The sequence below is a fragment of the Acomys minous genome (genome assembly GCF_964271855.1).
Source record: "Acomys minous genome assembly, contig: scaffold_59, whole genome shotgun sequence".
Taxonomy (NCBI): domain Eukaryota; kingdom Metazoa; phylum Chordata; class Mammalia; order Rodentia; family Muridae; genus Acomys; species Acomys minous.
In genome coordinates this window covers 432,667-444,768 of record NW_028182150.1, presented here as the reverse complement: position 1 = coordinate 444,768, position 12,102 = coordinate 432,667, and the positions used below count along the sequence as shown (strand labels likewise).

Below are 12,102 nucleotides of genomic sequence, written 5' to 3'. Positions count from 1 at the left end.
TTCTAAGTGATTAATGTGTTTCCTATGTAGTTCCTGTGACGGCAAGTTACTGAGAAAACAGAAGGAAGTGAGATGGAGAGGACAAGGAAGGAAGGAAGGAAAGGAGGAGCGAAGGCTCTGAATCTATCTGGCTTCCTTTCTCGCCTTATAGTTTCTTCCATAGGTAGTGATTACGGCATCATTGACCGTGAGGTTCTCATCATCCCCACAAGAAGATCTTGGGCCTCCGGCCTCTAAAATAATTAAACAAACAAAGCTTTTTTTTTTTTTACAGGTCGTTCCTCAAGTATTTTCTTACCTAAACAGAAAATGAGCTAATGCAAAGTTTCTGTGACTGCAGGGTTTTTTTTTATTTTTTAGTCTAACATACCCTGCCTTTAATCTAGTGCCTTCTATAGTTCATGGCTTCCTATAACTCCAGTGCTTGGGTGTCTTTTTTTTTTTTGAGACAGGGTTTCTCTGGGTAGCCCTGGCTGTCCTGGACTCGCATAGTGAAGCTGATTTTCTTTTCTTTTTCTCACCTAGTCACACCTATTATGAAATTTAATTTTTTGGCTCTTTCTTTTGAGACAGGAGCTCTCTAGGTAGCCCTGGATGCCCTGGAGCTCAGCCTATAGACCAAGCTGGCCTTGAACTCAGAGATCCACCTGCCTCTGCCTCTTGAATGCCGAGATGAAAAGCAGAGGCAGCACGTCCGGCTTGGATAAAATTTAGTTTTTGAACGAGGGACACGACAAGATCAATACCTAGTAATAAAGGAGAACGGTTGTAACCATACACTGTAGTGGAAGCAAGGTGGATGTGCTCACTCTTTCTAGAAACATCTCACCTTGCTTCATGTTTTCACTCGATTGAAGTACAAGCACTTTCCGGTTCGTCTTTCTTATTCCGAGCTGGTAGCACCACTGAGATTTGGAGATTCAGTTGACCACGCCCACTACCCTCAGAGACACCACCCATCACCCCAGGACGAAGCCCCGGTCCCGGGTACCGAGTCTGGGCCCTCTGGGACAGAGTTTGGGCAGGCCACGCCCACTTCCCCTGGCCACGCCCACTATGCTCTGAGACACCACCCACCATCCCAGGACGAAGCCCCGGTCCCGGGTACCAAGTCTGGGCCCTCTAGGACCGAGTTTAGGTAGGCCACGCCCACTCAGGTTGGCCACACCCACTATGCCTGGGGACAACACCCACCACCCCAGGACGAAGCCCCGGTCTCGGGTACCTAGTCTGGGCCCTCTGGGAGCCAGTTTGGGCCGGCCCCGCCCACTTCCCCTGGCCACGCCCACTACGCTGTGAGACAGCACCCACCATCCCAGGACGAAGCCCCGGTCCCGGGTACCGAATCTGGGCCCTCTAGGACCAAGTTTGGGCAGGCCACGCCCACTTCCCCTGGCCACGCCCACTATGCCTGCGGACACCACCCACCATCCCAGGACGAAGCCCCGGTCCCGGGTACCAAGTCTGGACCCTCTAGGACCAAGTTTGGGCAGGCCCCGCCCACTTCCCCTGGCCACGCCCACTATGCCTGGGGACACCACCCACCACCCCAGGACGAAGCCCCGGTCTCAGGTACCAAGTCTGGACCCTCTAGGACCAAGTTTGGGCAGGCCACGCCCACTTCCCCTGGCCACGCCCACTATGCTCTGAGACACCACCCACCACCCCAGGACGAAGCCCCGGTCCCGGGTACCAAGTCTGGGCCCTCTGGGACCAAGTTTGGGCAGGCCACGCCCACTTCCCCTGGCCACGCCCACTATGCCTGCGGACACCACCCACCACCCCAGGACGAAGCCCCGGTCCCGGGTACCAAGTCTGGACCCTCTGGGAGCAAGTTTGGGCAGGCCCCGCCCACTTCCCCTGGCCACGCCCACTATGCTCTGAGACACCACCCACCAACCCAGGACGAAGCCCCGGTCCCGGGTACCAAGTCTGGGCCCTCTAGGACCGAGTTTGGGCAGGCCACGCCCACTTCCCCTGGCCACGCCCACTATGCCTGGGGACACCACCCACCACCCCAGGACGAAGCCCCGGTCTCAGGTACCAAGTCTGGGCCCTCTAGGACCAAGTTTGGGCAGGCCCCGCCCACTTCCCCTGGCCACGCCCACTATGCCTGCGGACACCACCCACCACCCCAGGACGAAGCCCCGGTCTCAGGTACCAAGTCTGGGCCCTCTAGGACCAAGTTTGGGCAGGCCCCGCCCACTTCCCCTGGCCACGCCCACTATGCCTGCGGACACCACCCACCACCCCAGGACGAAGCCCCGGTCTCAGGTACCAAGTCTGGGCCCTCTAGGACCGAGTTTGGGCAGGCCACGCCCACTTCCCCTGGCCACGCCCACTATGCCTGGGGACACCACCCACCACCCCAGGACGAAGCCCCGGTCTCAGGTACCAAGTCTGGGCCCTCTAGGACCAAGTTTGGGCAGGCCCCGCCCACTTCCCCTGGCCACGCCCACTATGCCTGCGGACACCACCCACCACCCCAGGACGAAGCCCCGGTCTCAGGTACCAAGTCTGGACCCTCTAGGACCAAGTTTGGGCAGGCCCCGCCCACTTCCCCTGGCCACGCCCACTACACTCTGAGACACCACCCACCACCCCAGGACGAAGCCCCGGTCCCGGGTACCAAGTCTGGGCCCTCTGGGACAGAGTTTGGGCAGGCCACGCCCACTTCCCCTGGCCACGCCCACTATGCTCTGAGACACCACCCACCATCCCAGGACGAAGCCCCGGTCCCGGGTACCAAGTCTGGGCCCTCTAGGACCGAGTTTAGGTAGGCCACGCCCACTCAGGTTGGCCACACCCACTATGCCTGGGGACAAGACCCACCACCCCAGGACGAAGCCCCGGTCTCGGGTACCTAGTCTGGGCCCTCTGGGACCAAGTTTGGGCAGGCCCCGCCCACTTCCCCTGGCCACGCCCACTACACTCTGAGACACCACCCACCACCCCAGGACGAAGCCCCGGTCCCGGGTACCAAGTCTGGGCCCTCTGGGAGCAAGTTTGGGCAGGCCCCGCCCACTTCCCCTGGCCACGCCCACCACCCCCCGGGCACCGGCCGCCCACCCGGGGACCCCACCCCAGCCCTCCCCGGCCCTCCCTGGGCGTCCCAGGACCCGGGGTCCCCGGGGGAGACCCACCGGCCGGACTTCCACCCCGGAGCCGAGGGCACGGATCCGGGTCCGGCGTCCGCCCCGGGGTGAGGGGTCCCGGGCAAGGCGAGCGGGTCGGTCCCCCTGAGGGAGCCGCGGCTCCGCCGTCTCCGGCCCTGGATATTGTACCCTATCCTACATATAGGGAACCGTGAGCCGTGGAAGTCAGAGGCTTCCAGGGGGACCAGGTCTGCGCCGTGTCCGACGGGGCGAAGCCTCCCGGGCCTCCCGGGCGCCCTCACCTGGGTCGGGCGTTTGACTTCCAGGTCACGGGGGTCCTGAGCCCCCCCCGGGGGACTTCCTGCTCCCTGTGTCCGACAGGGTGAGGGGTCCCCGGCCTCGTATGGGGCTGGGGTCCCCGGTTGGAACTCAGAGTTCCAGGCCATGGAAGTCAGAGGCTTCCAGGGGGACCAGGTCGGTCCCTGTGTCCGACAGGGTGAAGCCTCCCGGGCCTCCCGAGCGCCCTCACCTGGGTCAGGCGTTTGACTTCCAGGTCATGGAAGTCCGAGCCCCCCCCGGGGGACTTCCTGGTCCCTGTGTCCGACAGGGTGAAGCCTCCCCGGCTTCATCAGTGCCCACACCTGGGTCGGGCATTTGACTTCCATGCTATGGAAGTCTGAGTCCCTCAGGGGGACCTCCTGGTTCCTGTGTCCGACCAGGTGAAGCCTCCTGGGCCTCCCGAGTGCCCTCACCTGGGTCAAGTGTTTGACTTCCAGGTCATGGAAGTCCGAGTCCCTCAGGGGGACCAGGTCGGTCCCTGTGTCCGACAGGGTGAGGGGTCCCCGGCCTCGTAGGTGGCTGGGGTCCCCGGGTGGAACTCAGAGTTCCAGGCCATGGAAGTCAGAGGCTTCCAGGGGGACCATCCTGGGTCCCGTGTCCGATAGGGTGAAGCCTCCTGGGCCTCCCGAGTGCCCTCACCTGGGTCGGGCGTTTGACTTCCAGGCTATGGAAGTCCGAGTCCCTCAGGGGGACTTCCTAGTTCCTGTGTCCGACCAGGTGAAGCCTCCCTGGCTTCACCAGTGCTCACACCTGGGTCCAACTCTTTGACTTCCAGGCTGTGGAAGTCCGAGTCCCCCAGGGGGACTTCCTAGTTCCTGTGTCCGACTGGGTGAGGGGTCCTGGGCTTAGGTGGTGGCCGAGGTCCCCAGGTGGAACTTAGAGTTCCAGGTCTGGAAGTCAGGGGGACCATCCTGGGTCCCGTGTCCGACAGGGTGAAGCCTCCCGGGCCTCCCGAGTGCCCTCACCTGGGTCCGACTCTTTGACTTCCAGGTCATGGAAGTCCGAGTCCCTCAGGGGGACCTCCTAGTCCCCGTGTCCGACAGGGTTGAGGGTCCCCGGTCTCCCGAGCGGCCAGGGTCCCCTAAAGTTCCACGGAGCTAGGACTTCCATCCGGGCCCTGAGGGGACGGATCTGACGCCTCACGTCCGCCTCGGGGAACCACGACCTGGGCAGGGGGAGCCAGATTGGTCCCCCTGGCTGACGCCGGTCATGACCGGTCCTAACCGGAGATATTGTACCCTCTCCCCCATGAAAATCGGCCTCTCGGCCTGGGTCCCTCAGGGGGGCCTCCCTGTTCCCGAGTCCGACAGGGTGAGGGGTCCTGGGTTTGGTGGTGGCCCGGGCCCCGGGGTGGAACTTAGAGTTCCACGCTATGGAAGTCAGAGACTTCCAGGGGGACATGGTGAGTCCCGTGTCCGACCAGGTGAAGCCTCCTTGGCTTGATTATTGCCCACACCTGGGTCAACTCTTTGACTTCCGTGCATGGAAGTCTAAGTCCCCCAGGGGGACAAGGTCTGTACTGTGTCCGACAAGGTGAGGGGTCCCGGGTTTAGGTGGTGGCCCGGGCCCCCAGGTGGAACTTAGAGTTCCACGCTATGGAAGTCACAGACTTCCAGGGGGCCCATCCCGGGTCCTGTGTCCGACCAGGTGAAGCCTCTCCGGCTTGATTGGTGCCCACACCTGGGTCAGGCATTTGACTTCCAGGTCATGGAAGTCTAAGTCCCCCGGGGGACTTCCTAGTTCCTGTGTCCGACAGGGTGAGGGGTCCCGGGTTTAGGAGGTGGCCCGGGCCCCGGGGTGGAACTCAGAGTTCCAGGTCTGGAAGTCAGAGACTTCCAGGGGGACCAGGTCAGTCCCGTGTCCGACCAGGTGAAGCCTCCTGGGCCTCCCGAGTGCCCTCACCTGGGTCAAGTGTTTGACTTCCGTGCATGGAAGTCTGAGTCCCCCAGGGGGACCAGGTCTGTGCTGTGTCCGACAGGGTGAGGGGTCCTGGGCTTAGGTGGTGGCCCGGGCCCCGGGGTGGAACTTAGAGTTCCACGCTACGGAAGTCACAGACTTCCAGGGGGACCATCCTGAGTCCCAAGTCCGACCAGGTGAAGCCTCTCCGGCTTGATTGGTGCCCACACCTGGGTCAGGCATTTGACTTCCAGGTCATGGAAGTCTAAGTCCCCCAGGGGGACCTCCCTGTCTTGGTGTCCGACAGGGTGAGGGGTCCTGGGTATGGTGGTGGCGGCCCAGGCCCCGGGTGGAACTCAGAGTTCCAGGTCTGGAAGTCACAGACTTCCAGGGGGACGTTGTGAGTCCCGTGTCCGACCAGGTGAAGCCTCCTCGGCTTGATGATTGCCCACACCTGGGTCAACTCTTAGACTTCCAGGTCACGGAAGTCTAAGTCCCCCCGGGGGACCTCCTAGTCCCTGTGTCCGACAGGGTCGAGGGTCCCCGGCCTCCCGAGCGGCCAGGGCCCCCTAAAGTTCCATGGAGCTAGGACTTCCATCCGGGCCCTGAGGGGACGGATCTGACGCCTCACGTCCGCCTCAGGGAACCACGACCTGGGCAGGGGGAGCCAGGTCGGTCCCCTGGCTGACGCCGGTCATGACCAGTCCTAACCGGAGATATTGTACCCTCTCCCCCATGAAAATCGGCCTCTCGGCCGGGTCCCTCAGGGGGGCCTCCCTGTTCCCGAGTCCCACAGGGCGCGGGGTCCCGGGTTTGGTGGTGGCCCGGGCCCCGGGGTGGAACTCAGAGTTCCAGTCATGGAAGTCAGAGACTTCCAGGGGGACGTTGTGAGTCCCGTGTCCGACCAGGTGAAGCCTCCTCGGCTTGATTGGTGCCCACACCTGGGTCACACTCTTTGACTTCCAGGCTATGGAAGTCAAAGTCCCCCCGGGGGACTTCAGTCCCTGTGTCCGACAGGGTGAGGGGTCCCCGGCCTTGTAGGTGGCCGGGGTCCCCAGGTGGAACTTAGAGTTCCAGGCCATGGAAGTCAGGGGGACCATCCTGGGTCCCGTGTCCGACAGGGTGAAGCCTCCTGGGCCTCCCAAGTGCCCTCACCTGGGTCCAAGTGTTTGACTTCCAGGTCGTGGAAGTCCAAGTCCCCCCGGGGGACTTCCCTGTCCCCGTGTCCGACAGGGAGAGGGGTCCCCGGCCTCATAGGTGGCCGGGGTCCCCAGGTGGAACTTAGAGTTCCAGGCCATGGAAGTCAGGGGGACCATCCTGGGTCCCGTGTCCGACAGGGTGAAGCCTCCTGGGCCTCCCGAGTGCCCACACCTGGGTCCAACTCTTTGACTTCCAGGTCATGGAAGTCTAAGTCCCCCCGGGGGACCAGGTCTGTACTGTGTCCGACAGGGTCGAGGGTCCCCGGCCTCCCGAGCGGCCAGGGTCCCCTAAAGTTCCACGGAGCTAGGACTTCCATCCGGGCCCTAAGGGGACGGATCTGACGCCTCACGTCCGCCTCAGGGAACCACGACTTGGGCAGGGGGAGCCAGGTCGGTCCCCTGGCTGACGCCGGTCACGACCGGTCCTAACCAGAGATATTGTACCCTCTCCCCCATGAAAATCGGCCTCTCGGCCTGGGTCCCTCAGGGGGGCCTCCCTGTTCCCGAGTCCCACAGGGTGAGGGGTCCCGGGTTTGGTGGTGGCCCGGGCCCCGGGGTGGAACTTAGAGTTCCAGTCATGGAAGTCACAGACTCCCAGGGGGACCAGGTCAGTCCCGTGTCCGACCGGGTGAAGCCTCCTGGGCCTCCCGAGCGCCCTCACCTGGGTCAGGCGTTTGACTTCCAGGTCATGGAAGTCCGAGTCTCCCCGGGGGACTTCCTAGTTCCTGTGTCCGACCAGGTGAAGCCTCCCCGGCTTGATCGGTGCCCACACCTGGGTCGGGCATTTGACTTCCAGGTCACGGAAGTCTAAGTCCCTCAGGGGGACCTCCTAGTCCCTGTGTCCGACAGGGTGAGGGGTCCTGGGTTTGGTGGTGGCCCAGGCCCCGGGTGGAACTTAGAGTTCCACGCTATGGAAGTCACAGACTTCCAGGGGGACCATCCCGGGTCCCGGGTCCGACCAGGTGAAGCCTCCTCGGCTTGATTGTTGCCCACACCTGGGTTGGGCGTTTGACTTCCAGGTCATGGAAGTCCGAGTCCCTCAGGGGGACCTCCCTGTCTTGGTGTCCGACAGGGTGAGGGGTCCTGGGTATGGTGGTGGCGGCCCAGGCCCCTGGTGGAACTCAGAGTTCCAGGTCTGGAAGTCTGAGACTTCCAGGGGGACATTGTGAGTCCCATGTCCGACCAGGTGAAGCCTCCCCGGCTTGATCTTTGCCCACACCTGGGTCAACTCTTAGACTTCCAGGCCATGGAAGTCAAAGTCCCCCCGGGGGACTTCCTACTTCCTGTGTCCGACAGGGAGAGGGGTCCTGGGTTTGGTAGTGGCCCAGGCCCCGGGTGGAACTTAAAGTTCCAGGTATGGAAGTCAGAGACTTCCAGGGGGACCAGGTCAGTCCCGTGTCCGACCAGGTGAAGCCTCCCGGGCCTCCCGAGTGCCCTCACCTGGGTCCAACTCTTAGACTTCCAGGTCATGGAAGTCTAAGTCCCCCCAGGGGGACTTCCTAGTCCCTGTGTCCGACAGGGTTGAGGGGTCCTGGGTTTGGTGGTTGCGGCCCAGGCCCCGGTGGAACTCAGAGTTCCAGTCACGGAAGTCAGAGACTTCCAGGGGGACCAGGTCAGTCCCGTGTCCGACCAGGTGAAGCCTCCCGGGCCTCCCGAGCGCCCTCACCTGGGTCAACTCTTTGACTTCCGTGCATGGAAGTCTAAGTCCCCCAGGGGGACCAGGTCTGTACTGTGTCCGACAAGGTGAGGGGTCCTGGGTTTGGTGGTGGCCCGGGCCCCGGTGGAACTTAGAGTTCCACGCTATGGAAGTCACAGACTTCCAGGGGGACCATCCCGGGTCCCGTGTCCGACCAGGTGAAGCCTCCCGGGCCTCCCGAGTGCCCTCACCTGGGTCAAGTGCTTGACTTCCAGGTCATGGAAGTCTAAGTCCCTCAGGGGGACTTCCTAGTCCCTGTGTCCGACAGGGTGAGGGGTCCTGGGTATGGTGGTGGCGGCCGAGGCCCCTGGTGGAACTCAGAGTTCCAGGTCTGGAAGTCACAGACTTCCAGGGGGACGTTGTGAGTCCCGTGTCCGACCAGGTGAAGCCTCCTCGGCTTGATGATTGCCCTCACCTGGGTCAACTCTTTGACTTCCGTGCATGGAAGTCTAAGTCCCCCAGGGGGACAAGGTCTGTAATGTGTCCGACAAGGTGAGGGGTCCCGGGTTTAGGTGGTGGCCCGGGCCCCGGGTGGAACTTAGAGTTCCACGCTATGGAAGTCACAGACTTCCAGGGGGACCATCCCGGGTCCCGGGTCCGACCAGGTGAAGCCTCCTCGGCTTGATCTTTGCCCACACCTGGGTCGGGCGTTTGACTTCCAGGTCATGGAAGTCTGAGTCCCCCCGGGGGACTTCCCTGTCTTGGTGTCCGACAGGGTGAGGGGTCCTGGGTTGGGTGGTGGCGGCCCAGGCCCCGGGTGGAACTCAGAGTTCCACGCTATGGAAGTCAGGGGGACCATCCTGGGTCCCGTGTCCGACCAGGTGAAGCCTCCCTGGCTTGATTGGTGCCCACACCTGGGTCGGGCATTTGACTTCCAAATCATGGAAGTCTAAGTCCCTCAGGGGGACCTCCCTGTCCCAGTGTCCGACAGGGTGAGGGGTCCCGGGTTTAGGTGGTGGCCCGGGCCCCGGGTGGAACTTAGAGTTCCACCCTATGGAAGTCAGAGACTTCCAGGGGGACCATCCCGGGTCCCGTGTCCGACCGGGTGACGCCTCCCCGGCTTCATCGGTGCCCACACCTGGGTCACACTCTTTGACTTCCCCGCCCAGGAAGTCCGAGTCCCCTCAGGGGGACCTCCCTGTCTCGGTGTCCGACAGGGAGAGGGGGTCCCCGGCCTCGTAGGTGGCCGGGGTCCCCGGGTGGAACTCAGAGTTCCACGCCACGGAAGTCACGGACCTCCAGGGGGACCATCCCGGGTCCCGCGCCCGACACGGTGAAGCCTCCCCGGGCCTCTCGGCCGCCCTCGCCCGGGTCACGCTCTCTGACCTCCGCGCCCTGGAAGTCCGTGTCCCCCCCCTCCCCACACACACACACACAGGGGGGGGGGACGTCCCCGCTCTGGCGTCCGACCGACCGGGCCGGACTCACGCACGCACGCACACGCTCTGGACCCCGTGAGGTAGGAGAAGCTGGACTCACGATCCGGAGCCGGGGACGGTGGGACAGGACGGACCCGCGACCACGACTCTCAGGCGGGGCCCGCACTCGCTCGCTCGCTCCCACCCCGGGGCCGGAGACGGAGGCAGAGGGCTGACCCCACGCTAGCCAGACTCTCGGGCGGGGGCCGCGGCGGCGCACACGGCAGCCAGACTCTCGGCCGGGGCCCGGACTCCCACCCACCCCACCCCGGAGCCGGAGCCAGAGGCGGGGGCCGCGTCACACGGTAGCCAGACTCTCGGGCGGCGCCCGGACCCCAACCCCAACCCCGGACGCGGACCCCGGGGCCGGACTCGAACTCTGGACTCCGAGGCAGGGGCCGGGCTCAACACTTGGACCGAGAGGCAGGGGCCGGGCTCACCATTTTGAACGTGAGGCGAGGGACCGACTCACACTCTGGACCGTAAGGTAAGGGGCCGACTCACACCGTGGACTCTGACCCAGGGGCCGGACCCTCAGCCCCGGAGCGCGAGGCGAGGGGCGGACTCACGCTCCGGAGCCGCGGGCAGGGGCCGGACCCACAGCCCGCACTCGGACCCCGGGGCCCACCCTCAACCCCGGGGCCCGCAGGCGAGGGCCGGGAGTCAGAGTCCGACCGCGAGGGAGAGGGGGGAGGCAGCACCGCGAGGTCGACCAGTTGTCCGAAAGGGGCAGCGTGGGTCAGAGGGAGGGGCAGAGTCAAAGTCCAGACTTGGTATTTCGAGGCCGGCAAACGCGTCGAAATATCAAGTTTGGACTCTTTTTTTTTTTTTATAAAATTTTATTTTTTTTTTTTATAAAATTTTATTTTTTTTTTTTATAAAATTTTATTTTTTTTTTTTATAAAATTTTATTTTTTTTTTTTATAAAATTTTATTTTTTTTTTTTATAAAATTTTATTTTTTTTTTTTATAAAATTTTATTTTTTTTTTTTATAAAATTTTATTTTTTTTAAATTAAATTTTTTTATAATTAAAATATTTATTTATTATATATTATTTATTTAATTATTTATTTATTTTTTATTTTTGAGCTGTGAGTGAGTGTGTCTGTCTTTCCGTCTCTGTCACTGGGGGGAGCGTCTCTCTGGGTTGTTTTAATTTTTTTTAATTTTTTTTAAATTTTTTTTAAATTTTTTTATATTACATGTCTCACAATGTCTCTGCAGAGACGTCTCTCATTGTCTGTATGGGTTTCTTTAACGCCATGTCTCTCTCTCTCTCTCTCTCTCTCTCTCTCTCTCTCTCTCTCTCTCTCTCTCTCTCTCTCTCTCTCTCTCTCTCTCTCTCTCTCTCTCTCTCTCTCTCTCTCTCTCTCTCTCTCTCTCTCTCTCTCTCTCTCTCTCTCTCTCTCTCGTTCTTTCTGGTTCTCTCTATGGTTCTCTCTCTCTTTCTCTCTGTTTCTCTTATTTCCTTTTATTTTTTTTATTTTTTAATTTTTTTATTTTTTTTATTTTTTTGTCTCTCTCAATGTCTCTGCAGAGACGTCTCTCTCTCAGTGTCTCTGTCTCTTTACCACCATGTCTCTCTCTCTCTCTCTCTCTCTCTCTCTCTCTCTCTCTCTCTCTCTCTCTCTCTCTCTCTCTCTCTCTCTCTCTCTCTCTCTCTCTCTCTCTCTCTCTCTCTCTCTCTCTCTCTCTCTCTCGTTCTCTCTCTCTCTCGTTCTCTCTGGTTCTCTCTGTTTCTTTCTGTTTTTCTTATTTTTTTTATATTTTTTAATTTTTTTAATTTTTTTTATGTCTCTCACTCACAATGTCTCTGCAGAGACGTCTCTCAGTGTCTCTGTCTCTTTAACACCATGTCTCTCTCTCTCTCTCTCTCTCTCTCTCTCTCTCTCTCTCTCTCTCTCTCTCTCTCTCTCTCTCTCTCTCTCTCTCTCTCTCTCTCTCTCTCTCTCTCTCTCTCTCTCTCTCTCTCTCTCTCTCGTTCTCTCTGGTTCTTTCTGTTTTTCTTATTTTCTTTTATTTTTTTTTATTTTTTTTATTTTTTTAATTTTTTTATGTCTCTCACAATGTCTCTGCAGAGACGTCTCTCAATGTCTCTGCAAGTGTCTCTCTGGGTTTCTTTAACACCATGTCTCTCTCTCTGTCTCTCTCTCTCTCTCTCTCTCTCTCTCTCTCTCTCTCTGTCTTTCTCTGGTTTTTTTATTTTTTTATTTTTTTAAATTATTTTTATTTTTTTTATTTTTTTACATCTGTTTACTTCCTGGTGACGCCCTGGTGGGCGTGGCCACAACCAGTGGGCGTGGTCTCTGCCAGCGTGGGCGTGGCCGCAGAGAGTAGGCGTGGCCCAAAATTGACTGGGCGTGGTCTCTGGGAGCGTGGGCGTGTCCCCGGATACGGTGGGCGTGGTCCCTAAGTATGACGTCACTTTTCACTTCCGGTTTACTTCCTGGTGACGTC

General features: G+C 59.9%; 2 long non-coding RNA genes across 2 annotated transcripts; both read left to right on the top strand.

The window, feature by feature from the left end:
* The first annotated feature begins 4,639 nt into the window (after positions 1-4,639).
* Positions 4,640-6,345, top strand: LOC311591791. The gene is made up of 3 exons (XR_014777201.1): positions 4,640-4,857; positions 5,082-5,191; positions 6,239-6,345. It is a non-coding gene; the product is annotated as an uncharacterized lncRNA (long non-coding RNA).
* A 95-nt stretch (positions 6,346-6,440) lies between these two features.
* Positions 6,441-8,140, top strand: LOC311591790. The gene is made up of 3 exons (XR_014777200.1): positions 6,441-6,651; positions 7,252-7,662; positions 8,110-8,140. It is a non-coding gene; the product is annotated as an uncharacterized lncRNA (long non-coding RNA).
* The last annotated feature ends 3,962 nt before the right edge of the window (positions 8,141-12,102 follow it).